A 25,920-nucleotide genomic window follows, 5' to 3' on the forward strand; every position below is an offset into this window, starting at 1 on the left:
GCAGGATGAAACAAAGAAAAAGTTGGGGGAAGGAATGAGGTCTGGAGGAGAGGAAGCATACAGGAGGCTGAAAGAAGGGAAGAAATATTGGATGCACAGTCAGAAGAATAAAGTGCAACCAGAGACTGATGAAATTACCAAACAAAGGGAGGAAAAATGATTTTATTTTCAATTTAGTGATCAAAATGTGTCCGTTTGAGAATTTATATATGCTGTCTATATTTTGCACTATGGCCCCCTTTTACTAAACCGCAATAGCGGTTTTTAGCACAGGGAGCCTATGAGCGTTGAGAGCAGCGTGGGGCATTCAGTGCAGTTCCCTGCACTAGAAACCACTATTTCAGTTTAGTAAAAAGGGAGGGGGTATATTTGTCTATTTTTGTATAGTTGTTGCTGAGGTGACATTGCATAAAGTCATATGCCTTGACCTCTTTGAAAACCCACGGAATATAAATGATAATTAACATTTTCTCTGCGTACAGTGTGCTTTGTGTTTTTAAAATTTTATTGTTGGTAGATCATTTTGACTTGGCCACAAAGGTAAGGGGGGGGGGAGGGAGGGGAGCTGCTGAAAGACGTCTAGTAATCCTTGCAGGCTTGACTGTGCAGGGAATTATTTTTGTAAAATCATAATTTGTTATGTGACTGGCATTATTTAGACTTTAATTTCTATGAATGAATAGAATGAAAATTATATAAAATTATTTGCTTGTTTTATGTGCGTGCGCTGAAGAAAAGTGGAGAGAGAGTGGGCTGAGGACGCTGAAGGGAAATGGGGAAGAGAGAGTGGGGAGAAGGAACACCAGGGAAGGGAGAGGAAAGAGATGCCAAGACCATGAAAGGAAAGGAGCTACCAGACCATGGAGGGGGGGGAGATGTCAGGGGAGAGGGGGAGGAGGCAGATGCCAGACCAGGTGGAAGGAAGGAAAGAAAGGAAGGAGATGAGATGCTAGATAATGGAGTGGGAGGGGGAGACGGAAGGAGAGGAGAGAGATGCCAGGGCATGGGGGGAAGGAAGGGAAACTAAAGGAGACAAAATGCCAGACAAGAGAGAAAGAAAGGAGAGGAGGTGCCAGAGGAAGAGATAAGGAGATGCCAGGGCATGGGGGGAGAGAAGAGAAGGACATAGAGATGCCAGACCATGGGGTGGAGTGGGAAGGAAGGAAGGAAAGGAGAAGAGAGAGATGCCAGAGCATAGGGAAGGGGGTGAAGCCAGAATGAATCATGTATGTACAAAGGAGAGAAAGGGCACAGGATATACAGTTTATTGAAAGGACATAGAAAGAGGGAAGATGCCATATGAAACAGAGAGCGGGTGGACAGTGGATGCAAGGGGCAGAGAGAGGGTGGATAGTAGATGGAAGGGTTAGAGAGAGAGAGGGCACAAGCTGGGTGGAAGGGGCAAAGAGAGGGCAGATGTTGCATGGAAGGGAGAGAGGGCAAACACTGTATAGAAAGAAAAGAGCAAAGAGAAGTTGATTAAAGCAGAAACGAGAAAAGGTAGAAAGATTTTGTTGCTTTACTTAGAATCAAATAGTATTGTAACTGTATTGATAAAATTTTATAAATAGGAAATGGAAATAAGGCAATTTTTTGGACTAAACCCTCTTTTCCTCAGGTCAGGACAGGATACCATAACAGTACTGTTCTGAAGAAAGATTTGGCCTCTGAAAGCTAATTGAAAAATGGATTAGTCCAATAAAATGGTATTTTCTTATTTCTCATTATTTGTTTTATTTTTATTTGTTAACTTGTAAAGTGGTGATTGTTATGTATCAGTTTTTTCAAATTTACATCTACTGTCTTTATATTTTGCACAGTATTAGAGGACATGTGTTACTGTTTTTAAGGTGTTGCATTGTATGCAGAGTCTGGTTTCTTGGCGGTTCAGGTTAACTTTTGTCTACATATTTCTATTTTTAGTTTGTGATTATTCCATATTGGGCGAGGGTGTATTTCTGTTCTGTATGTATGAAAAGAACATAGTTTTCAGTTGGCATTGACTGCAGGATCAATTGACTGTGCGGGATCTGGCTTGTTTAGTTTTACAATGTATGTGTTGGTGTTCTAGTGCTCACTGCAGTGTTTAAGATGCTGCCTTTTTCTAGGTACACTCTTGTTGTGTGATATGTGGATTGTTACTAAAAATCATATTTTTCATATAGATGGGGGGGTCAAAAAATGATGGGCCCCGGGTGTCACATATGCTAGGTACGCAACTGGTTCCAGCCATTGGTAATGGAACCCATGTGGGATGGAGCCATATTGAACTTATTGCTTACAAATGTGGAAAGCGTTTCTGATATTACAATGGGTGATCATCTGGCATCCAGTGATCACTGCATGATGTGATTTAATATTAAGACCAGAGTAGACAGGGCTCATTTAAAAGTAAAGGTTATAAACTTTTAAAAAACTAACTTTGTTCAAATAAGGGATTACATCAAGAAATTGTTGTCTGGATGGGAATATCTGGAAGAAATAGGAAAGCAGTGGACAAAACTGAAAGGAGCTATCGTAAGGGTAACAAACCATTTTGTAAGGAAAGTAAGTAAAAGTAAGAAGAAAATAAAGCCAATTTGGTTCTCAAAGTAGTAGCTGAGAAGGTAAGGAAAAAGAGGTTAGCTTTCATAAACTACAAAATATCACAAAAAGAGGAAGACCGGCAAAAATATCTGGAAAAGTTAAGAGAGGCTGGTCGACCCAGGAAAGCAAAGAAGCAAATCGAAGAAAAATAGCCAACATAGTGAATTGGGAGGACAAGACTGTTTTAGATATATTAGTGATAGGAAGAAGTGCAAAAGTAGCATTCTGAGACTCAAAGGCAAAGGGGAGAAATATGTAGAAGCTGATAGAGAGAAGGCTGAATTGCTTAAAAAAATATTTTTATTCTGTGATCACACCAGGAGCGGAAGCACAGAAGACAAATGCAAATAGGGATGGAGGTGTGGTAGACCCTGATCGATTTTCAGAGGATTGTGTTTGTGAAGAGCTAGCTAATCTAAAGATGGACAAAGCGATGGGGCCGGATGGTGTACATCCAAGGATACTTAAGGAACTTAGGGAAGTTCTGGCAGCTCCACTGCCTAACCTTTCAATGCTAGTCTAGTGTTGGAAGTGGTACCAGAGGACTGGAGAAAGGTGGATATGATCCCTCTCCACAAAAGTGAAAGTAAAGAAGTTGGGAACTACATGCTGGTAATATTGACTTCTGTGGTAAGTAAATTAATGGAAATTCTTTTAAAACAGAGAAGAGTGAAGTTTATCCCAGGACAAGCAGGCAGCTTATTCTCACATGTGGGTGATGTCATCCATGGAGTCCCGGTAAGACAGCTTTAAAAGTGCATTGCCACTTTAAGAACTTCAGAAAGTTCATGACCTGCCTGCACCTCGCAGTGCCTTCCCACACGATGCTGCTTGCAGCTCCTCAGTTCTTAGTTTTCTGTGGAGCTAAGAAGTTGTTTTATTTGAACGTTCATTCAAATTTTGCCTTTGCCTTTGCCTTCCCACTACGTGTATTTTTTTAGTCGTATTTTTTCTTCATCTTTTAGATACGTGTTTTATTTGAGTTTAAAAAAAAAAGTCGAGGACATTTTTTTCCTGTTAGCTTTGTCCCAATATTCAATGCCGATCCATGTCCCGACACTAACACTGAATATCCAGGTATATGCAGCCAGATAAAACTTAGCTGGTTAAAGGAGAAATTAGTAAAAGTCTATGCTCCTATTAGTGGATTAGACTACTGCAATGTGCTTATATGTAGGCCTTCCAAAGATTGAGTTAAAGAGCAAAATGTTGAGCACTTCCAGCTGGATATCTACCCTTTAGATTGTGAGCCCGCTAGGAACAGAGAAAGTATCTGCATATAATAAATATAAACCACTTTGACTGTACCACTAAAAGGTAGTATATCAAATCTATGACCCTCACTGGGAAGGGTCTTAAGGCTCTGATTGGCCTAGACGTCCCATAGGATGGGCCTAAGGAATCTGGGTCAATCAGAGCCTTTGGCCCCTTCCCGGTGTCTCTGGGGAGGGGTCTGAGGCTCTGATTGGTCCAGGTTGTTTAAGGCCCTTCCTATGGCCTTAATCAAAGCCTCAGGCCCCTTCCCGGTGCATCCCAAGATGCACCATGAGGAGAAGGCCCATTTTGAAGAGGCAGGCCAGCTGGCCACAGGGAGTAGGCATCCCTCCGGTCAGCCACTTAATTCAAGGTAAGGGGGAGAGGGGTCGGAGGCAGGGGGGTGTTTTGTGGCAGCGGGAGAGGAATTGGAGGTGGGGGGTGTTGTGTGGCAGCAGGAGAGAGTGGGCATCTCTCCCACTGCTGGGGGGGTGGTCGCTGCTTCAGTGGAGAATGTTTGTGGCAGGAGAGAGTGGGCATCTCTCCTGCTGCTGGTGGGGGGGGGGGTGTCAGCGCTGCAGTAGGGGTATTGTTTGTGGTCGCCACTGCAGGGGAGTGTTGTTTGTGGCAAGAGAGAGTGGGAATCTCCCCGTTTGTGGTGGGAGAGAGTAGGTATCTCTCCTGCTGCTGGAGGAGGGGGATTCACTGCTGCAGGGGGGTGTTGTTTGTGGCAGGAGGAGTGTTGTAGCAGGGGGGTGTTGTTTGTGGCAAGACAGAGTGGCCATCTCTCCCGCAGCTGGGTGGGCGGGGGGAGGTTGCCGCTGCAGGGGGGGGTGCTTGTAGTGGGAGAGAATTGGCAACTCTTCCACTGCTGGAGGGGGGGAAGGGTTGGTTGGCTTTCTAGCAGTCTCCGACACTGCCATGCTGAGGTTTTAAACAGTGCTGTCCTGATTTTTGTCGCCAAAAGCCGATGCAGCTCTTAGAAAATGGCTTGGCAATTGTTAAGAATCCACTGGAGTGCTCATTTCAATATTGAAGAGCCCATTTGCATGTCAGTGTCGGAGACTGCTAAAAACTTTGCTAAAGACAGAGATAAGCCGTATTGATATAATCCACTGCTAAAATGCCTACAGGTTAAACCATCGGAAAACTGTTTAGCGATGGCGTTAAAGTTTTGAGAATCTGGGCCTCAGTTCCTCAGCCCATTAGGGCTACTCCACTAATTGGATAAGATCAATATCCAGTGCAATCTTGTCAAAGTCCACCATTAAGTCAGACTACATACATTGCAAAAGGTACCTGGTTAACTTTAACCTGTGATACTGACAGTGCTGACTTAACCAGATCTGTATCTGTTTAGTGAAAGTTAAGTTGATATTGTTTCTGGTTAACTTTTTGTTACTTACAGTACATCATGTTTATAAAGTAGAAACTGGCCCTTTGAGACACCCTGAATGTAAGGTGCTGGTTGTCTGAAACTGAAGAAACTGACAAAAGTGTGCATGTGTGTTTTCGGCCTGATGAGTTATGTGACTGTACAATGGCATAAAAGGAGAACTAGTAACCTTAACAGAGTAAAGGTTTTGTACTGAAAAATAGCTTATTTATATGTCTTTAACTGTATGGATTTTATTATGCACAACAGAGTACAGAGTTCCTTACCCTGAGGCCAACTGGCTCTTGGGAAGGATAGAACATATTTACGCAGCTGGGTGGGTCAGTTTTAATCTGTCTGTTTATAAGTTAGTAACATTACAGTTAAGAGTCACATGATTCAACAAAGAAAATATTCACTTAGATTTGTGAGCTCTACAGTTTGTGTAGGGTCTGAAAAACAGGGACAGACACACCCAGGCCTTTAATACATAATGTGATTGACTCTACACTCATTATGTACCAAGATTAGTTTGCGATATACATTGTAACTAAATTAGGGCTAGATTCACTAAGCCCACTGATTGTGTCCCGAATACTTTGCCATCTGATTCACTAACCTTCCTCCTGAGCGTATCCACTCCTGATCCGATCCGCACATGCAAATGAGGGGAAACGACAAGCAAAAGAGGAAGGGCCTCAATTGATTAAAAAAAGTCAGGCACACTGACTGGGCTGGCCGATCCAAAAACAAGCAACTGCTTAGGACCAGTCGCTTGTGCAAAAACCCTGCTCTCTGCCCCGACACTCCTGCTCAATCTACCGCCCTGCTCTCTGCCCCAACTCTCCTTTTGCCGCCCTGCTTTCTGCCCCGACTCTCCTACAAGTCTCAAGCAGCAAGCGCTAGTCTGCAGTAAGGAGGCGCACTTTTCCAGCCTGAATGTTTTAAAGTTTGCAGAAGAGCCAGTTTGCTCCCATTAAAAAAAAAAAAAAATGTTCAGCCAAGGACTTCAGTTTTATTTTGAAACTACATCTCCTGCTCTCTGCCCCGATTCTCCTGCTCTCTGCCACCCCACTCTCTGCCCTGACTCTCCTGCTCTTGCCGCCCTGCTCTCTGCCCTGAATCTCCTGCTTGCCCTTCCCCACAGTGTGAGACTGTGGTCTGCGAATACGTCGGGATCCCTCTTCAGCGATCCGTGTGGTCAGTTTGGGACGTGCCTCCTATCAGCCTAATTAGCATGTAGACGCATTGTAAATTGGGTGCCCGGCCACCTCACAGATCGGATCACCCATGGATCAGATCGGATCCATGAGGTTAGTGAATCTAGGCCTTAGTTTATTTATTTAGGGTCTCTTTTATTAAGCTGTGGTAAGTTTTATATTGAATTATACTTGCTGTACACTGCCCTGGGTGAATCTCCTCATAAAGGTGGTTAATAAATCCCAATCAATCAATAAATAACCCCCTCTTTTACAAAGCTGTGGTAGAGGTTTCTACCGCGGCCCAGAACGCTAAATGCTCTGATGCTGCTCTGACACTCATAAGAATTATAAGAGCGTTGGAGCATTTAGCACTCTGGGCCAAAACTTCTACCGCAGCCGACACTCATAGGAATTATAAGAGTGTTGGAGCATTTAGCGCTCTGGGCCGCGGTAGAAACCTCTACCACAGCTTTGTAAAAGAGGGGGTTATTTATTGATTGATTGGGATTTATTAACCACCTTTATGAGGAGATTCACCCAGGGCAGTGTACAGCAAGTATAATTCAATATAAAACTTACAATTTTGTTAGCATAATAGTAATAAAAACCCCAAATATAAACATAAATACAAAGAATGACGGCAGCGGTGAAAAGGGTGAACAGAATGATTAAGAAAAGGATCACGAACAGATCAGAGAAGGTTATCATGCTGCTGTACCGGGCCATGGAATACTGCGTCCAGCACTGGTCGCCGTACATGAATAAGGACAAAGTGCTCCTCAAAAGGGTCCAGAGAAGAGCGACTAAAATGGTTAAGGGGCTGGAGGAGTTGCCATACAGTGAGAGATTAGAGAAACTGGGCCTGTTCTCCCTTGAAAAGAGGAGACTGAGAGGGGACCTGATCAAAACATTCAAGATACTGAAGGGAATAGACTTAGTAGATAAAGACAGGGAGAACGAGAGCACACTCTCTAAAGTTAAAAGGGGATAGATTCCGTACTAATGTAAGGATGTTCTTCTTTACCCAGAGAGTGGTGGAAAACTGGAATGCTCTTCCGGAGGCTGTTATAGGTGAAAATACCTTCCAGGGATTCAAGACAAAGTTAGACAAGTTCCTGCTGAACTGAAACATATGCAGGTAGGGCTGGTCTCAGTTAAGACACTGGTCTTTGACCTAGGGGACATCACGGGAGCAGACTGCTGGGCACGATGGACCACTGGTCTGACTCAGCAGCGGCAATTCTTATGTTCTTATGATTAACTATATAATCAACTTGCCTGAGTTTAGCCTCCCATCTGTTTATCCCAATGAACCCTGTACCACCCATCTTGTCCCTATCTAATAACTGCATGTGTCCCTTCAGCTATAGTATAAGTTGTATTGTAGAAAAGCATTAGCATCATATCTATGTTATTTGAATGTTCTGATGTGTACTTGCTAGTTGTTTCATAAGTATTATGCTGACATTGTATTATCTCTCTTATTTGAATTTCAGTGCTGTTATAAATATATTTCACTCAAGTATATTTTTTTTAAACTGTTTCATGGTAGTCCTATTATTAAGTTGCAACAGATACATTATGTAAAACTCTACTTTAATTCTTCTGACTTAAAGACCTTTATATTTTGACTAATACTCAGAAGATTTGATTATTGCAATTCTCTTTCACAGTTTTTCTGCATATTCCATTCACTGCTTGCAACTCATACAACGTACCACAGGATGTCTCCTTACTGGACTACAGATTTGACCATATCATTCCAGCCCTTAGAACTCTATTGGTTGCTTATTAATTACCCTTTTTTATTTAAAAAAAAAATTATCTGCATTATAGCTTTTGTAGGCCCTAGGCACTTGTGCCTTTATGGGCCCATCCCTTGGTGGTTTTTAATATATGACTCGGCTTTAAATTTGAATTGTATGTATATTTTTAATTTGTATTTTATATATTTGTTTATTGTGTATATTTTCAAGGCTGAAAGGCAAGGTATAAAAATAAATAACTTCTACTTAAATGTTATTCTTTCTGATTAAAAAATAATTAAAATAGAAAAAGCAGAGCTGGCTGAGGGAGTAGGGCAGGGGTGTCAAAGTCCCTCCTTGAGGGCCACAATCCAGTCGGCTTTTCAGGATTTCCCCAATGAATATGCATGAGATCTATTAGCATACAATGAAAACAGTGCATGCAAATAGATCTCATGCATATTCATTGGGGAAATCCTGAAAACCCGACTGGATTGTGGCCCTTGAGGAGGGACTTTGACACCTGTGGAGTAGGGGATAATGAGACAGAAATCAAACTCACTCCTTTGTGGTCTGCTACAACAATACCATTTTGAGAGGAATAGCAGTAATTTGTTGGATCAACTCATTATCGCTGGGTTTTACTAAATGGTGCTAGAGGATTTTAGCATGGACAGGTGAGGAAAATGCTCATCGGAGCATTTACCTTGGCAGTTCATGCTAAAAACCTCTTGTGCTGTTTCGTAAAAGGAGCCCATATGTGAGGCTAAGGATTGTGAACATATTGGACTTGATAGTCAAAGCGATTTAGTCGACTGCTGACCAGTTAAATTGCTTGGTTGGGGCTAGCCACCAATATTCAGCAGCACTTAATTGTCTAAGTGCCGCTGAATATCACAGTTAGCACCTAAATCAAAGCCGGCTATGTTAGGGGCATTCTGGGGACCAAGTCAGCACTTGGCCACTTAAGTGCTGATATTCAGCCTTTGCAGCCAGGTTTACTGCATAAATGAGACCACAGAAAAATCTGTCCTATTTTTATGCAATAACCCATGGCTGCTTAATTGCTGAATATCGACTTATGTGGCTATGTGTTAGCTGGCCACATATCCACGTAAACCACATAGCCACAGCTTGCACAGGTCCTAGCTTTGAATATCCAGGAATAATGCCATCGGTGATGAGCAGAACGCTTATTCAATGTGTCTAGTGGTTCTGAATGCTAGGGTTATGCATCTGAACCCACAAGTTGCTTGCACAATGCTGTCAAATCAACTTTTTGAATGCCACTTCTTTCCAAGAGAACTGCTTCTGCCCCCACAAGTTTTTTTTCTGAAAGCAAGTTGCTCAGAAATGTTTCTGCTTTGTTCTGCGGTTTTATTATTTTGGGGTATATTTTCAAAGTGTTCGGTTGAAGACTCGGTGCCCAGAGGTTCCCACTTATTGGAACCTCTGCCTGGAAGAAGATACTCGCTCACTGTGGAAGTCTGCTACTAGCAGGATCAGCCCTCAGGGATACCTAGCTAGCCAGCCTGCTTTTGTATTTTTTGAGCTCATGGGCCCTCCCCTGTATATCTGCTCACATCCTTGATTTATCAGGAGCTTGAACACAGGCTGTTTGGCTCTGTCCCAATTTGGACAGGATTAATAGTGGGCTGGTTGTGTGGTCCTCTCCCTCTTCACACAGCACAAAGTTTTCCAGGGGTTGAGGTTCAGTCTGACCTAGGTCCAACAGGCAGCCTGAAGACCAAGTTCATCCAGCAAACCTGTGAGGCATAATTCTTCTCCATTTGTCCCACCTGCTGAAGCAGGCACATGGCACAGGGAGTAAGGCTATTATAGCCTATAGGGAAGATTGTGGTGGTGGTGGGTCTCCAAAAGTAAAATTTAAAGGTTTCTGTAGCCATATCCAAGGTCCCTCACCTCTAAATATTTCAAGCTAGTTTGGGGACTAGCTCCTATCTACCTGTTACCTCACTTCATACTATACAACCCTACAAGACAAACCAGAAACTGTAATCTATTTGCATACCCAAGCATTACTGGCTGCAAATACAAAACCTTTCTGGATAGAACTTTTATGTACCAAGCAAACAAACAACACTGGTTAGACAACTACATTAATGGAGCAAGACTGACCTATGATGCCTTTAGAAAAGCCATAAAAACTGCCTTATTCGACAGAAATATCACCTAAAAAGTACCTACACCAAACACTAAATATGTGCACTCTTGCATATAAATCTGAAATTTCTAACATTTGCTAACAATCTATATATTGTATTTCAGCTGCCTTTTTAAGATTCTGTATGCTGTAATACTCTGACTTCTGCATATTGTAACTCGCTGACTGTCCAGCTCTCTTCAATGAAGTCTAGAAGTCTCACGACTATGGCGGCATAGAAGAATAAAGTTATTATTATTAAAACCCATTTCCCTGCAATTTATGTACTACAGGGAAGTTCCCACAGGCCATTACTGGTGGCAGCCATCTTGGATTTTAAACAATCTTTTTTTCTAAAGCCGCCATCTGTCTCAAAACCCTTCGGCACCTAATTTTTTATAATGAGCTTTTAATGGTGCAGCCAATTATGGCAACACTTAAAACCAATTATAACCCATAAGTTAGGTGGCAGTAGGCGCAATCTAACTTTCGTTGACTTTTATTCAGAATCTGGCCCTTACTGCTCCCTTTTTAGCAGTAGCCTTTTTTCACATGTTAATGATTCTCTAGCAACATTTTAAACCAGGTTATATTTTCAGTGACACAACAGTGATCTATCCCAGTCTGTTTATCAACACATCAGACAAATGCTTCTCTGTGGATTCTAGTCCAACCAGTTCCCACAGTATATTCACTATCAATTGGCAGTTCCCTAATTCCTTAAACACAAACACCATCCTTCTGGCTTGGCTGGTAGAGCTCCTCTTACTTGTCCTCTGTCTTTTTCCTGCATTTACCAGTATACCAAATTGGCTATGGTGCCTAATTGTCTTCAATTGTGCCTAAGACAGGCTGCCTCTTTGAACTCACTTCTTGCCCACACAGAACTCTCAAGAATTACAATTCTCAATGATCCCTTGGGCTCACTTCCTCTCAGAGCTTTGCTACATGTTCTGGAACTCTTTCTAGTATCCAACCAATGTAAAAATCAATGGCATGCTCTCCAGCACACCACAGCAGACAGATGCAACCAATGGAAGGTAAGAGACAAGGCTGCATAAAGAAAGGATGTCACTGTACTGCTCTTATGAGAAATGATTAAGGAACCTGAGAAACCAAGAAAAGCAGACACAATAGTGCTTGCTGCTGTTATTAAGCTTACTGTTAGCTACTAAGTAAAGATTATTTTAAAAGTTAAAATTTCTCCTCTGATGCAACTTTTTCTTCCGTGTGGGCAGGATGCACCATAGGCAAGAACCAAGGCTACTTCTTTCAATTGCTGTGGTGCCTCTACCAGTAGTGATCAAAGCAAGATATCAGCACTAACAGACTGCTGGGAGGTATGGGAGAAAAGCTGGTCCTGCAGACAAGAGGGCGGAAGAGACAGGTGCTTGACCTGGGTGAGAAAATTAAATGCTGCTCTGATGATCTGGGGTTGGGAGAGGAGGGAGGAAAGGAAAGGCAAACAAGAAGATGTACTAAAGGGGGGAGAAGGATAGATGCAGGACCTACTGGGGCAGGGGCAGGCAATTCTGGTCCTCGAGAGCCGGAGCCAGGTCAGGTTTTCAGGATCTCCACCATGAATAGTATGAGATGGATTTGCATGCACTGCCTCCTTGAGATGCAAATCTATCTCATGCATATTTATTGTGGATATCCTGAAAACCTGACCGGGCTCTGGCTCTCGAGGACCGGAATTGCCTACCCCTGTGCTGGGGGGAAGAGAGAGAGAAAGCAACTGGGAGAGGGGTGGAAAGAGAGAGGGAGTGACACTTCAAGCTAAGAAGTGAGTCATATTGAAATGTGAGGGATATGTGGATGGGAAAAGAGAGGAAAAGATATTGGCCCTAGGGTGGAGGGTATGGGTGGGAAGCAACATGGAGAGGAATACTGGGCCCAGGATTGGGGGGTGAGAAGAAGGGAGTACAGAGGGAACGGACAGGGAGATGGAGAAGAGGTGGTAGGTATGGAGGGAGAAGAGATAGGGTTATTGGTTGGGAGAGAGAATGTTGCTGTAAATGCTAGAAGTGTCTGAAAGTTCTTAAGGGAAGAGAGGCACAAGAAAAGAAAATGAAGGCAAGAAAATATCTGGACTTAAATTGCATGTACACTAATGCAAGGAGCCTAAGAAACAAAATGGGAGAATTAGAAGTCATGGCCAAAAAAGAGAACCTAGACACCATTGGGATCTCCGAAACATAGGAATGAAGAAAACAAATGGAACATAGCACTACCGGGGTACAAACTCTATCGTGAAGACAGGTCAGGTCAGAAAGGAGGAGGATTAGCCCTATACATAAAGGATAACATACACTCGACCAGAGTGGACACAGCGGCGACGACCAACAAATTGGAATCACTATGGGTTAAAATACCAGGAAGGAATGGGCCCGAGATAAAGATGAGTCTGTACTATCATACACCTGGGCAAACCGAAGCAAACGATGAAGAAATGAAAGCCGAGATGAGGCAAGAATGCAAAAGCGGTAACACAATTGTTATGGGAGACTTCAACTATCCCGGGATAGACTGGAGTCTTGGAAACTCAAAATGCGCTAGGGAGACCAGTTTCCTGGAGGCTATACAGGACTGCTTCATGGAGCAGCTTGTCAGAGAACTGACGAGAGGGACTGCCACCCTGGACCTAATCCTCAATGGGTTAAGAGGACCTGCAAAGGAAGTGGAAGTAGTGGGACTGTTTGGAAACAGCGATCACAATATGATCAAGTTCAAAGTTGAAGTAAGAATATCGAAGGGGAAGAGAACCACAATGACAACTTTTAACTTCAAGAAAGGAAACAATGAAGCGATGAGAGTAATGGTAAGAAAGAAACTTAGGAACATCATGAAGCAATCGCAGACTGTAGAGCAAGCCTGGTCTTTATTCAAGGACACGTTGAGCGAAGCGCAAAATCTATATATCCCCAGATTTAGAAAAGGATGCAAAAAGAACCGAACAAAAGAACCAAAGAAGTGGATAACCAAAGAAGTGAAGAAAGCGATAGGAGACAAGAAACATCCATTCCGGAAATGGAAAAAGGACAAAACCGGGAAGAACTGGAAAGAGCACAGGAAGCATCAAAAGGAATGTCACCGCATGGTTAGAAGAGCAAAAAGAGAATATGAAGAGAGGCTATCCAGGGAAGCACAAAATTTCAAACCGTTCTTCAGATATGTTAAAGGGAAGCAGCCAGCTAGGGAGGAGGTGGGACCGTTGAATGAAGGAGATAGGAAAGGAGTGGTGAAGGAGGAAAAAGAAAGTGGCGGATAGACTAAACATGTTCTTTTTGTCAGTATTTACAAAGAGGACACATCCAATGTGCCGAAACCTGAAAAAAATCTTCAAAGGAGATCAAGCAAAAAAATCAACATCCATGGAGGTAAGCCTTGAAGATGTATGCAAGCAGATAGATAGACTAAAAACTGACAAATCTCCGGGCCCGGACAGAATCCACCCAAGGGTACTGAAAGAACTAAAGGAGGAAATAGCGGAAATACTACAGAAAGTTTGTAACCTATCCCTGAAAACAGGCGTGATCCCGGAGGATTGGAAGATAGTTAATGTTACGCCCATCTTTAAAAAAGGATCGAGAGGTGACCCGGGGAACTACAGACTGGTAAGTCTGACTTCAGTTCCAGGGAAGATGGCGGAAGCGCTAATAAAAAACAGCATCGATGAGCATCTAGAAAGGAATAAACTGATGAAAACAAGCCAACATGGCTTCTGCAAGGGAAGATCGTGCCTAACTAACTTATTGCACTTCTTCGAAGGAATTAACAAACAAATGGACAAAGGGGACCTCATAGACATCGTATACTTAGATTTCCAAAAAGCCTTTGACAAGGTACCCCATAACCACCTACTACGGAAACTGAAGAACCATGGGGTGGAAGGAGAAGTACATAGATGGATCAAAAATTGGTTGGCGGGTAGGAAGCAAAGGGTAGGAGTGAAGGGCCACTACTCGGACTGGAGGAGGGTCACGAGTGGTGTTCTGCAGGGGTCGGTATTTGGACTGCTGCTGTTCAATGTATTTATAAACGATCTAGAAACAGGGACGAAGTGCGAAATAATAAAATTCGCAGACGACACCAAACTATTTAGTGGAGTTGGGACTAAAGAGGACTGTGAGGATTTACAAAGGGATCTGAACAAACTAGAAGAGTGGGCGACGAAATGGCAGATGAATGCATGTAGGAAACAGAAACCTGAAGTACCTGAAGTTTACACCCAGCGGTGTATACTGCGAGCTGTCAAAGCTTAAGGTTAACAAGGCAATGGGGCCTGACAACCTACACCCCAGGGTGCTCAGGGAGTTGTATGATGTCTTGGCGGAACCGCTATCCACGCTCTTCAATCTCTCCCTTAGTACGGGTAACGTCCCGTTGGACTGGAAGAAAGCTAACGTCATTCCACTCCACAAGAAAGGCTCCAAGATGGAGACTCAAACTACGGACCGGTGAGTCTCACATCAATAGTGTGTAAACTAATGGAAACTCTAATCAAACGCCAATTGGATACAATACTGAACGAGGAGAATCTACGGGATTTACTAAGGGGAGATCCTGCCAATCCAACCTGATCAGCTTCTTTGACTGGGTGACGAGGAAGCTGGATGTTGGGGAGTCCCTGGACATCGTATACCTGGACTTCAGTAAAGCATTCGATAGCGTACCACACCGAAGGTTGCTGAGCAAGATGAGTTCTATAGGATTGGGCAACACATTACATTACATTTCATTACTGATTTCTATTCCGCCTCAACCTTGCAGTTCTGGGCGGATTACAAAAGAGACAACTGGACATTTCCAGGATAATTACAGAGAGAATTCTGGTCATTTCCAGGAGAAGTTACAAGAATAATGGAGCTGTATATTTCAAGAGCTACAAGATGCTGTACAAATAGGAAATAGTGCAGATCCAGTATATATACCGTTAGGGAAGCAGTTGACATGCTTGAGGCTAAAGAGAAGGGAACTGGTGAATGGGGGAGGAGGGGGGAGTTGCGTTGAGGGGGGTCCGGTTGGGGTTAAGCCATCTGTATAAATTTTTTGAATAGGTGGGTTTTGATTTCTTTGCGAAAATATTTGTAGTTGTTTGTTGTTATCAGCAGGTTGGAGATAGTGTGGTCCAGTTTCGCTGCATGCGTCGCCAGCAGACTGTCAAATATCTTCTTGCACTGGGTGCCTTTGAGTGGGGGGTAGGTAAAAGGGGTTACATTGACGAAATGGGTTGGGAACTGGCTTGGAGGTAGGATTCAGAGGGTAGTGGTGAATGGCACCCCCTCCGAAATGACGGAGGTAATCAGTGGAGTGCTGCAGGGCTCGGTCCTGGGCCCGATCCTATTCAACATCTTTATAAGAGACTTGGCAGAAGGACTGCGAGGTATAATAACATTATTCACCGATGACGCCAAACTAAGCAATGTAGTGGGCAAAAGCACAACAGACATAAATTCAATGTCCGACAACATGATGCACGACCTACTCCTACTGGAGCACTGGTCTAGGTCCTGGCAACTCAGCTTCAATGCCAAAAAATGCAAAGTCATGCACCTGGGCAGCCAAAATCCATGCAAGACTTACACCCTTAATGGCGAGATCCTAACAAGAACTGAAGCAGAACTAGACTTAGGGGTGATCGTCAGAGAGAACATGAAGACTGCCAATCAAGTTGAGCAAGCTTCATCCAAGGCAAGGCAAATCATAGGTTGCATACACAGGAGTTTCGTCAGCCGTAAGCCTGAAGTCATTATGCCATTGTATAGATCCATGGTGAGTCCCCACCTGGAATACTGTGTGCAATTCTGGAGGCCGCATTACCGTAAGGATGTGCTGAGACTGGAGTCGGTCCAGAGAATGGCCACCCGGATGATCTCGGGACTCAAGGATCTCCTGTACGAGGAACGGCTGGATAAGTTGCAGCTGTACTCACTCGAGGAACGCAGAGAGAGGGGTGACATGATCGAGACATTCAAGTATCTCACGGGCCGCATCGAGGTGGAAGAAGATATCTTCTTTTTCAAGGGTCCCGCAGCAACAAGGGGGCATCCGTGGAAAATCAGGGGCGGGAAACTGCACGGGGACACCAGGAAATTCTTTTTCACTGAAAGGGTGGTTGATTGCTGGAATAGTCTTCCACTTCAGGTTATTGAGGCCATCAGCGTGCCTGATTTTAAGGCCAAATGGGATAGACACATGGGATCTATTCACAGAGAAAGGTAGGGGAGGGTCATTGGGGTGGGCAGACTAGATGGGCCGTGGCCCTTATCTGCCGTCTATTTCTATGTTTCTATGTTACAACTATACAATGGGAGGGCTGGTAATGGGTGAAAGTACCATAGAAAAGGACTTGGGGGTAATGGTGGACAGGATAATGAAGCCATCGGCACAGTGCGCAGCGGCCTCTAAGAAGGCAAATAGAATGCTTGGTATTATCAAGAAAAGTATTACAACCAGAACGAAAGAAGTTATCCTGCCGTTGTATCAGGCAATGGTGCGCCCGCATCTGGAGTACTGCATCCAATATTGGTCGCCGTACCTTAAGAAGGATATGGCGATACTCGAGAGGGTTCAGACTTTAAGAATAAATGGGATACCTACGTGGGATCCCTACGAGGATGAAGATAAGGAATAGGGTCACTAGGGTATAGACTTAAGGGGGTGGGTCAGTAGAGTTGGCAGATTTGATGGGCTGTAGCCCTTTTCTGCCGTCATCTTTCCATGTTTCTATGATTGATAAAAGGTATGGAAAACCTTTCATGTGCTGAAAGATTAGAGAAACTGGGGCTCTTTTCCCTGGAAAAGAGGAGGCTTAGAGGGGACATGATAGAGACTTACAAGATCATGAAGGGCATAGAGAAAGTTCTTCAAACTTTCGAAAACTACAAGAACGAGATGGCATTCGGAAAAATTGAGAGGGGACAGATTCAGAACCAATGCTAGGAAGTTCTTCTTCACCCAAAGGGTGGTGGACACCTGGAATGCGCTTCCAGAGGGTATGATAGGACAGAGTACGGTATTGGGGTTTCAGAAGGGATTAGATGATTTCCTGAAGAAAAAGGGGATAGAAAGGTATAGATAGAGGATTACTATACAGGTCCTGGACCTGATGGGCTGCTATGTGAGCAGACTGCTGGGCATGTTGGACCTCTGGTCTGATCCAGCAGAGGCACTGCTTATGTTCTTATGATGGGGACAACAACTGGGAGTGTAGCATCACCTTCATGTCTTTTCCCTCCATCATGACCTCTCTTTCTTCTCACCTTTCAGTCCCTCTTTTCCCAGTTCCACAAAGACGCACTCCATCTCTTTCAATTCCCCTTTCCTCTACATCTTATGCCTCCTCTCTCTTCTCTTCTTCCTCTCTCCCAAATCATGTCTCTTTCTCCAGGCTTTCTTCCCCCATCATAGCTCATACTTTCTCGCTGAGTTCCTCTTACTCTCACAGCCTCTTATCCAGTCTGTGATAAGAGGCTGTGAGAGTAAGAGGAACTCAGCGAGAAAGTATGAGCTATGATGGGGGAAGAAAGCCTGGAGAAAGAGACATGATTTGGGAGAGAGGAAGAAGAGAAGAGAGAGGAGGCATAAGATGCAGAGGAAAGGGGAATTGAAAGAGATGGAGTGCATCTTTGTGGAACTGGGAAAAGAGGGACTGAAAGGTGAGAAGAAAGAGAGGTCATGATGGAGGGAAAAGACATGAAGGTGATAAGGATGAGAAGTGGCATGAGGAGATGATACTAAAGGATGAAAGATGATAGAGAGACAGGCTATGGAGAGTCAAACAAATGGTGTAAAGAGAAATGAAAGAAATGAGAAGACGGAAAAAGAATTAATAAAATAATTTATCAAAGAACATGAAGGCATAGAGGAGGCATAACAGAAGACAAGAATAAGCAGAGACAGACCTTCTGATATTTAACCAGCAACAGTCAGTATTTTTTAAAAACACTGTCACCGACTTAATTATGCCCTGATATTCAGTGCCAGGGCATAATGACAGGTAGCCTGGCTACCCAGAACTTATGTAGGCCCAACCAGTATTCAGCTGAGGCCAGCAAAAGAATTATGCAGCCTGGCTGAATATCAGGCTGGGACTGCATAATTGTTTTCTTGTTTGAAACCCCCCACCACCTCAGAGGGATGTTGGCCCCAGTGGATGGAAAGGGCAGAGAGAGAGAGGACATATGCATGGAAGGGAGAGACAGGACAGACTGGATGGAAAGAAGAGTGAGGAGGATGATTAAAACAGAAATGACAAAAGATAGAAAAAAGATGGTTTTTTTGGTTGCATTATTGTAGCTTTATTGATGTTTATAAATAGAAAATGGAAATAAAGTAATTTTTTAATTAGATTAATTTTAATACATTTTTTATGAACCAGGTCAGTACAGAATGCCATAACAGCAGTATACTGTACTGACCTGAAGAATGAGGTTTTGGCCTCTGAAAGCTAATTAAAAAATGGCTTAGTCCTATAAAATGGTATTTTCTTATTTTTCATTTAATTCTTAAAATGGCGATTGTTATTTGTCAGGTTTTTTCAAATTTACATCTGCTATCTTTATATTTTGCACAGTATTAGGGGACATGTGTTAGTTTCTATGCTGTTGCATTGTAAACAGAGTCTGGCTTCTTGGCTGTTTAGTTTAACTTTTCTATACATATTTCTATTAGTTTGTGATTACTTATTCCATACTGGGCAAGGGTGTTTTTGTGTTCTGTATGAAAAGGACTTTTTTTTTTGTTAGCATCGACTGTGCAGGATCGATCTGTATTAATCTGGCTTGTTTAGTTTCACAATAAAAATTAATTCAACTTTAAACTTAAAAAGCTGTGTCATTGAAAGGTAATTGAATCAAATTGAAAAATCAATTCAGTAGGCCAAATCGAATTGAATAAAAAAAATGTCCCTGAACCAGGCAGCTCAGCGCCCAACCCCCCATCATTACCCCTTCGATCAGCCAATGGCCAAACCTTTCTCTCCCCCGCCAGGCTCCCCACCTCCATGTCTAGGCAGGACCCCTCAAGCCTACATAAATATCTGGTGGTCCAGTGGTTATTTGGCCAAAGGCTTGGGCAACTGGGGGCTCTGGGGTGCTTTTTTGTTTTTAATTTATAACTCTATACAAAACACTACAATAAACAAAGCATAATAATACAACTCTTGCCATCCATTTTACTGGTTCCTCCTCCCCAGTGTCCGTCAAGAGCTCCCTTCCCCTCTCCATAGAACAAGAAACCAAATTATAGAGGTCTAAAGAAATAAATACCTACTATCCCTTAACTTTCAAACAATGTTAGGAATGACCATGGCAAACAGTCCAATCAGAAAGAGCAATGTACAAGTCAAGGAACACATACAGAACAAAGCAAAGAACAACAGCATGATCATGGCAAACTGGGTAGCAGCAGTTGAAACAAAAGCAAGTGGGTTTGCAGCTCTTTCCTAACCCCCGCCCATCATTTTTTTTTTTTTAAACAAATAAAACAAAACAAACATGCGGGTCATGGCCTGATATTCAACCAAGGCCATTTAGCTTATGCGGGTCTCGGCTGAATATCACCAGGCCCACATAAACCCTGGCTCTTCCCCCAGTACCATACCCAGGCCCGCACTTGACTGACCCACTTTTTTATGGGCAGGTCAGAGCTGATATTCAGTAGCACTGCTTGGCTTAATGCCACTGAATATCGGTATTTTGGTAGTGACAGGTAAGTTAAGCAGGCCAGCCTCTCTGGCCTGCTTAAATCACTCTAATTGGCCTCAGAGGGTATAGGACTTACTATAAACACAAAAGTAAAAAGATTTCTGTGCTAGCTAGGCTGTTAAGGGTAGGGAAAGCTGGTATTTTGCCATTCTTCAACAGCCCTATTGTCACTAGGATAAATGAGTTATTATACTGAAGGGACAATGGGGAGCAGAGGAAGTTTGGGCAGTATGTGATGCCATGATCAGAAAAATTTTAATAATGGAGAGGACCTAAGGTCAAGTCAAATTGAGAGAGAAACGGAAAAGATCATTTTTCTTTTTTCTCAAAAATAAAAATCAGCCCACCTGAGTGTGGGTGGTATGGATAGGCCAAGCTGAACTGGAAGGGATATGACTGTATAGATATGCTATGTGTGTGAGGAAGTGGAGTGAATTGGTGGGCATGAGGTGAGGTTGGGGAGGATGAGATACTGGTGAGACATTCAGTGCTTCCCTAGCTCTTCTTTTAACACCAGTCCTGCCAGTGTTTGCACTGCCTTCTGTGCTCAACATCTATGAGGGATCTTCAAAAAGTTATGGAATTTTTATTTTTTTAACCCTATGTATTAAATATCTCAAAAGAAAATTACATCACTTTTCCACATAATCACCCTGTTACCTGAATGACTAGTTATATGGCATTATATGACATGCCATCTTACCACTTCTCCTGCATCAAACATTTCCTGCAAAAATATGAAGGTGTGGAAAGTTTTGAAGAACCTTGGTAAATACGACCTGGCCAATTGTGCCCATGACCCCTGCCATACTTAGCTTTCTTTATTCATTTTAAATTTTACATCAAGTGTATAGAAAAACCAACAATCAATATACAACATCACTTGAAACTCTACAAATTCTCAAAAAGAAGATTTAACCCAACCCACCCTCCAAAATTGTATTCAAGCAAATACATCCTACATAATATAATAACATATACCATTTGTTCTATAATTTGTTATTATACTTCAAAACCCAACCCCCCACCCTCCAACAATATATATATTAAGTAGGGAAAAATGCAAATTATTCATTATAATAACTTATTAATGGCCCCCACACATCCTTAAATTTATTAAAATATTCTTTTTGAACTTCTAATGCTCGATCCATTTTATACAAGTGACACACCGAGTTCCAATCATTTTGAAAAGTTGGCTCCTATGAACTGAACACAATGCAAAAGTAAACCTCTGTTCATTCATCAAGGCAACAGTTCAGTAACATCATCCTGTTGCATAACTGATTGTGGAAGCTCCAGAACCACAACTCTCTCGACACAGCTAGCTTGCTCCTTTGCCTGACGAAACCCAAAAAAACCTTTCGCTCTTGTGTCCGGTCTAGTCTATCGGCGGCTTCTCCATCTCCCTCCTTTCTTCGCCCCTCCCTTCCACCCGCCCCCCGAATTGCAACTCCGGACCGCCTCCCTTCACCACGGTCCCCTGATTGGCCGAAGGTTAGCAACTGGAGCCGTCTCCAAGGTCAACACAGGAGACTGAAGGTACAAACCGGAATAGAGGGCGTGCAACGCTCGAGGAAAAGATGCAGAGACCTCCGACAGCAACCCAGCCGCTTAGACTGTGGGATCGAGGAGAAGCAGCATCACTCCCTCAGTTTAAATACTACAGCACCTGATCCCAGTGACAGTACCTGTCGAAAGGTAAGGGAAAGCCGGTCAGGTTTGCTTTCTGTCAGGTGCACCCTAATTCTGCCAAAATACGGTGTTCTGTTATAAAAGTCTCTAATACTCGGCAGATTTTAAGAGACGTGTCCGTTCCTGAAATTGTTGCTAAACCTACAGTGGTCAAGCGAAAGATGCGTTTTGGAATACATGTACTTCCTAAACAGGTATAATAATTATTGCAAATAATAAAAGAGGAAGATCGCTTATTTTGTTGAAACAAATCACCGTGGAAATTCTTAGATCGTTTTATGCATCTCCAATAATTGATCACTCCTGTTATCTGTTGCTTTTTCTCTTCCTCCTCTACCTATCTCTTCTCTCTCTTCTTTTTCCTCTCCCTGTATCCTTTATTATATTCTGACAAGCCCTATTATGCCAATTAGCTTGTTATATGTTCTTTTTGACTATATGGGCTCATTGTACAGTATATTATGACCTATTTTCTTCATTCATGATGATATTGACTGTACTTTTCTAGGATTTCTGAATGTTGTTTGTATCATTCTTAAAAACTCCAATAAAAATTTTGAACTAATAAAAAAATAATAAAAAAATCAACCAACTGTCCTTTCCAAACCCTAGTTTAAGGATTATAACATGATTACACTCTGCTCTGCCCTTCAAATGTTCCTTAAAGCTTCCAAGCCTTATGGTTGGTTTGTTGTTGTTGTTATTTTTTTTTGTGTGTTTTTGTTTTTTTGCACTACTCATGCCCAGAGGATGCCTTTTATCATCAACCAACTTTGCACCATAACTTGGAAGGCCAAATTTAAAACAAATAACCCCTCTCTAGACACTGTGAAGTGTTTACTCGATACTTGAGTTGTTCAAGCACCCACTGCACCCATAAAACTGCTTTTAAATTCTGCCTATGTTCCCCCTGGCCCTGGGAGTGAAAGGCAAAGAAGCAAAGAACAGGGAAAATATTTAAAGAAACATAATATATATTTTATTTCTTGCAGGTGGATGTCCAAGTATGTGTATGTTTATAGAATTCTAGTCCCACAAGTGACCAGTAACAAGTGACCAGTAACTAGCAGATGATGAATATACAATGATACTGCAAAACTTGGTTTAGAATGCCATGAAATTAATAAAACAAACAAACCATAAACCATAATTTTTGAAGTTCACTAGCCTGTGACAATTCATTCACTACTAAAGTCCCTCCTCCTGCCAAAATGAAGCAGTAATTTAAAGGTTAATTTTAGCTCCATTCATTCATTCTGTTTTGGTGGCGATGGCGCAAGCAGAAAATTTTTACCCTTTTTAACCCTACCATCATGTAGCATTCGCAAGACCATGCCCTTCGTGCGTGGCATCTCCCTGGTGAGGTTACATTACCAATTTACTCTTTTTTTCATCTTATGAGACTTGCCACCACTATATCACAAACCTCACTAATCTGCCTTGCACCATCATATCCAGGACAATTCTCACTCCTTCACCTCCCCAATGACCCCTGTATACCAATTCCTCTTGCTTCTACTGACCTTTCCCATCCCCTCTCTCCATCCCAAACTACTTAACGCCCCACCACCACACTACCTACTTTTCACCTTCACCACTCTCTTGACCCCCACCCTATTCTCAGCCCTACAACTACTGCACTTTCTTCCTCTCATTCAGACATCCCCACTCTACCTGTATACTCCTCAACCACGGCATAGCCCCTGTGCCTCTCCCACACTAACTAGTATTCTCCTACTCCTTCTCTTGCTCTCTGCTGGAGAGATCAATCCTAACCCCAGTCCTACCAATTAGCCCTCAGACTACTCATGGGGATCACACTGCAATATAACCAATCTTATTTCTGTCCCTCTAAATCCCCCTTCCTTCCTGCCCTTCTCATGCACCCTGTGGAATGCCCGTTCTATCACCAACAAATTTACATTCATCCATGACTTCTTTATCTCTAGAAAGCTCCACCGGCTAGCACTAACTGAAACCTGGATGTGCCCTGAAGAATCTGCTTCAGCTGCCACCCGCTGTCATGGAGGGTACCTTTTCTCACACACACCTCGCCCAGATGGCCAAGAAGGTGGTGTTGGACTCTTACTCTCACCATCTTGTAAATATCAACCCCTTCTCCTACCTTAATCTCACTGTTCTCCTTCCTTTGAAGTTCACTCTATCCCTCTATTTGCTTCTCTACCTCTTAGAGCAGCAGTCGTTTACTAACCCCCTGATAAATCCTTTTCCTCCTTCCTCACTGACTGACTCTTGGCTTTCCTTTCTTGAGCCCTCATCTCCCTCCTTTATCCTCAGCGACTTCAACATCCATGCCAATGACCCCCCTCTGACTCCTATACGTCCAGGTTTCATGCTCTAACGTCCTCATATAATCTCCAGCTGTGCTTCACCACCCCTACGCACCAGAAAAGCCACTGCCTCAACCTTGTCCTATCCTCTAAATGCTCTATCACTGAATTCCGCACCTCAACTCTTCCTATCTTTGACCATGAGCTCCTAACCTTCACAACTCATCACTCTCTCTCCCAAACCTGGCCAATCACTACCCATACATTTAGGAACCTTCAGGCTTTTGACCCTGCCATGATTTCCACCACTATCTCTCATCCTTGCTTTCCACTACTATGTCGCACAAGTCTGTCAATGATGCTGTCCTCTCCTATAACTCCATTCTCTCTTCTTCTATTGATACCCTTGCCTCTTCCATTTCACATCCTGAAAGATACGCCAAACCCCAGCCATGGTTGACCTCTAAGATCCATTAACTGTGCTTCTGTACCTGAGCTGCTGAACATCTTTGGCTTAAATTCTGCACATGTGCCGACTTCATATACTTCAAATTCATGCTGACATCCTTCCAATCTAAACTAAACTAAACTAAACTAAACCTTAGGTTTGTATACCGCGCCATCTCCACAAGCGTAGAGCTCGGCACGGTTTACAGGGTTAGGTTGAAAAGGAGCTACAATGAAGGGTTATAGGAAAGGAGCTAGGAAGATAAAGAGTGACAGGGAACCAAAAAGCGGGAAGTGTTAGATTTTTGAAAAGAGCCAAGTTTTCAGGTGTTGGCGGAAGGATTGGAGGGAACTTGAAACTCTGAGCGGGGATGTGAGGTTATTCCAGAGTTTTGTGGTTCTAAAGGGGAGGGATGTTCCTAGTTTTCCTACGCGGGATATACCTTTTGTAGAGGGGAATGATAATTTCAGCTTTTGGGAGGATCTAGTGGAATTAGGGTTAGAGGAATTCCAGAAGAGTGGGATAACGGGAGGGAGGATGCCATGTAGGATCTTGAAGGCTAAACAGGCACATTTAAAGAGGACTCTGGAGTGAACTGGGAGCCAGTGAAGTTTGGACAGAAGTGGGGAGACGTGGTCGAACTTGCCTTTTGCGAAAATAAGCTTGGCCGCGGCGTTCTGGATTAGCTGAAGTCTATGGAGTTTTTTTTTAGTTAGGTTAAATAGATGGAGTTGCAATAATCCAGTCTAGAGAGGATGGTGGATTGAACAAGGATGATGAAGTGAGAATGATGAAAGTACGATCTCACTTTCCTCAGCATATGAAGACTAAAGAAGCATTTTTTTACCAAGAAATTGAGGTGGTCATTGAAGGAGAGAGAGGAGTCTATGATGATGCCAAGGACTTTGCTTGAAAACTCAAGCTGAAGAGTGGAGCCCGAATATAATGGGATGGAGGTGGGTAAATGATCTAGTATTGGGCCGAGCCAAAGTAATTTTGTTTTGGACTCATTCAATTTCATTTGTACAGAATGTGCCCAGGAATGGAGGTTCATTATACATGCGGATATGTTCTCAGCGAGATTAGTGAGGTTCGAGTCAGTCTCGAGGAGGATGAGGATATCGTCAGCATAGGTGTAGAGAGTTTTCCAGGGGGGATAGGTGAAGAAGTTTCAGAGAGGACATGTAAATATTGAAAAGGATAGGACTCCACATATCGGCTTCCAGGGAGGGGATGAGGTACCGTTTATGTTAACGGTGTAGGAGCGTAAGCGTAGGAATTTCGAGAACCAGTCTAGGACTGTGGAACTTATGCCTATTTCAGAGAGTTGGAAGATTACGATATCATGATGGATGATGTCGAAAGCTGCGGAGAGATCGAATTGTAGAAGTACAGCGAATTTGTTGCGAGAATTAGAGATTAGTGAGGCTAATAGGGATTTGGTGCTGAA

At 43.0% G+C, this 25,920-nt stretch overlaps 1 protein-coding gene across 1 annotated transcript in view; it reads left to right on the plus strand.

Moving 5' to 3' along the window:
- Positions 1–21,624: 21,624 nt before the first annotated feature.
- Positions 21,625–25,920, plus strand: part of VWA3B (von Willebrand factor A domain containing 3B) — a 411,842-nt gene continuing 407,546 nt past the window's right edge. The window contains exon 1 of the mRNA XM_033949516.1: positions 21,625–21,737. The gene's annotated coding sequence lies outside the window, so the exon portion shown is untranslated. The remainder of the gene's footprint in view (positions 21,738–25,920) is intronic.

The sequence above is a fragment of the Geotrypetes seraphini genome, chromosome 6 (genome assembly GCF_902459505.1).
Source record: "Geotrypetes seraphini chromosome 6, aGeoSer1.1, whole genome shotgun sequence".
Taxonomy (NCBI): Eukaryota; Metazoa; Chordata; class Amphibia; order Gymnophiona; family Dermophiidae; genus Geotrypetes; species Geotrypetes seraphini.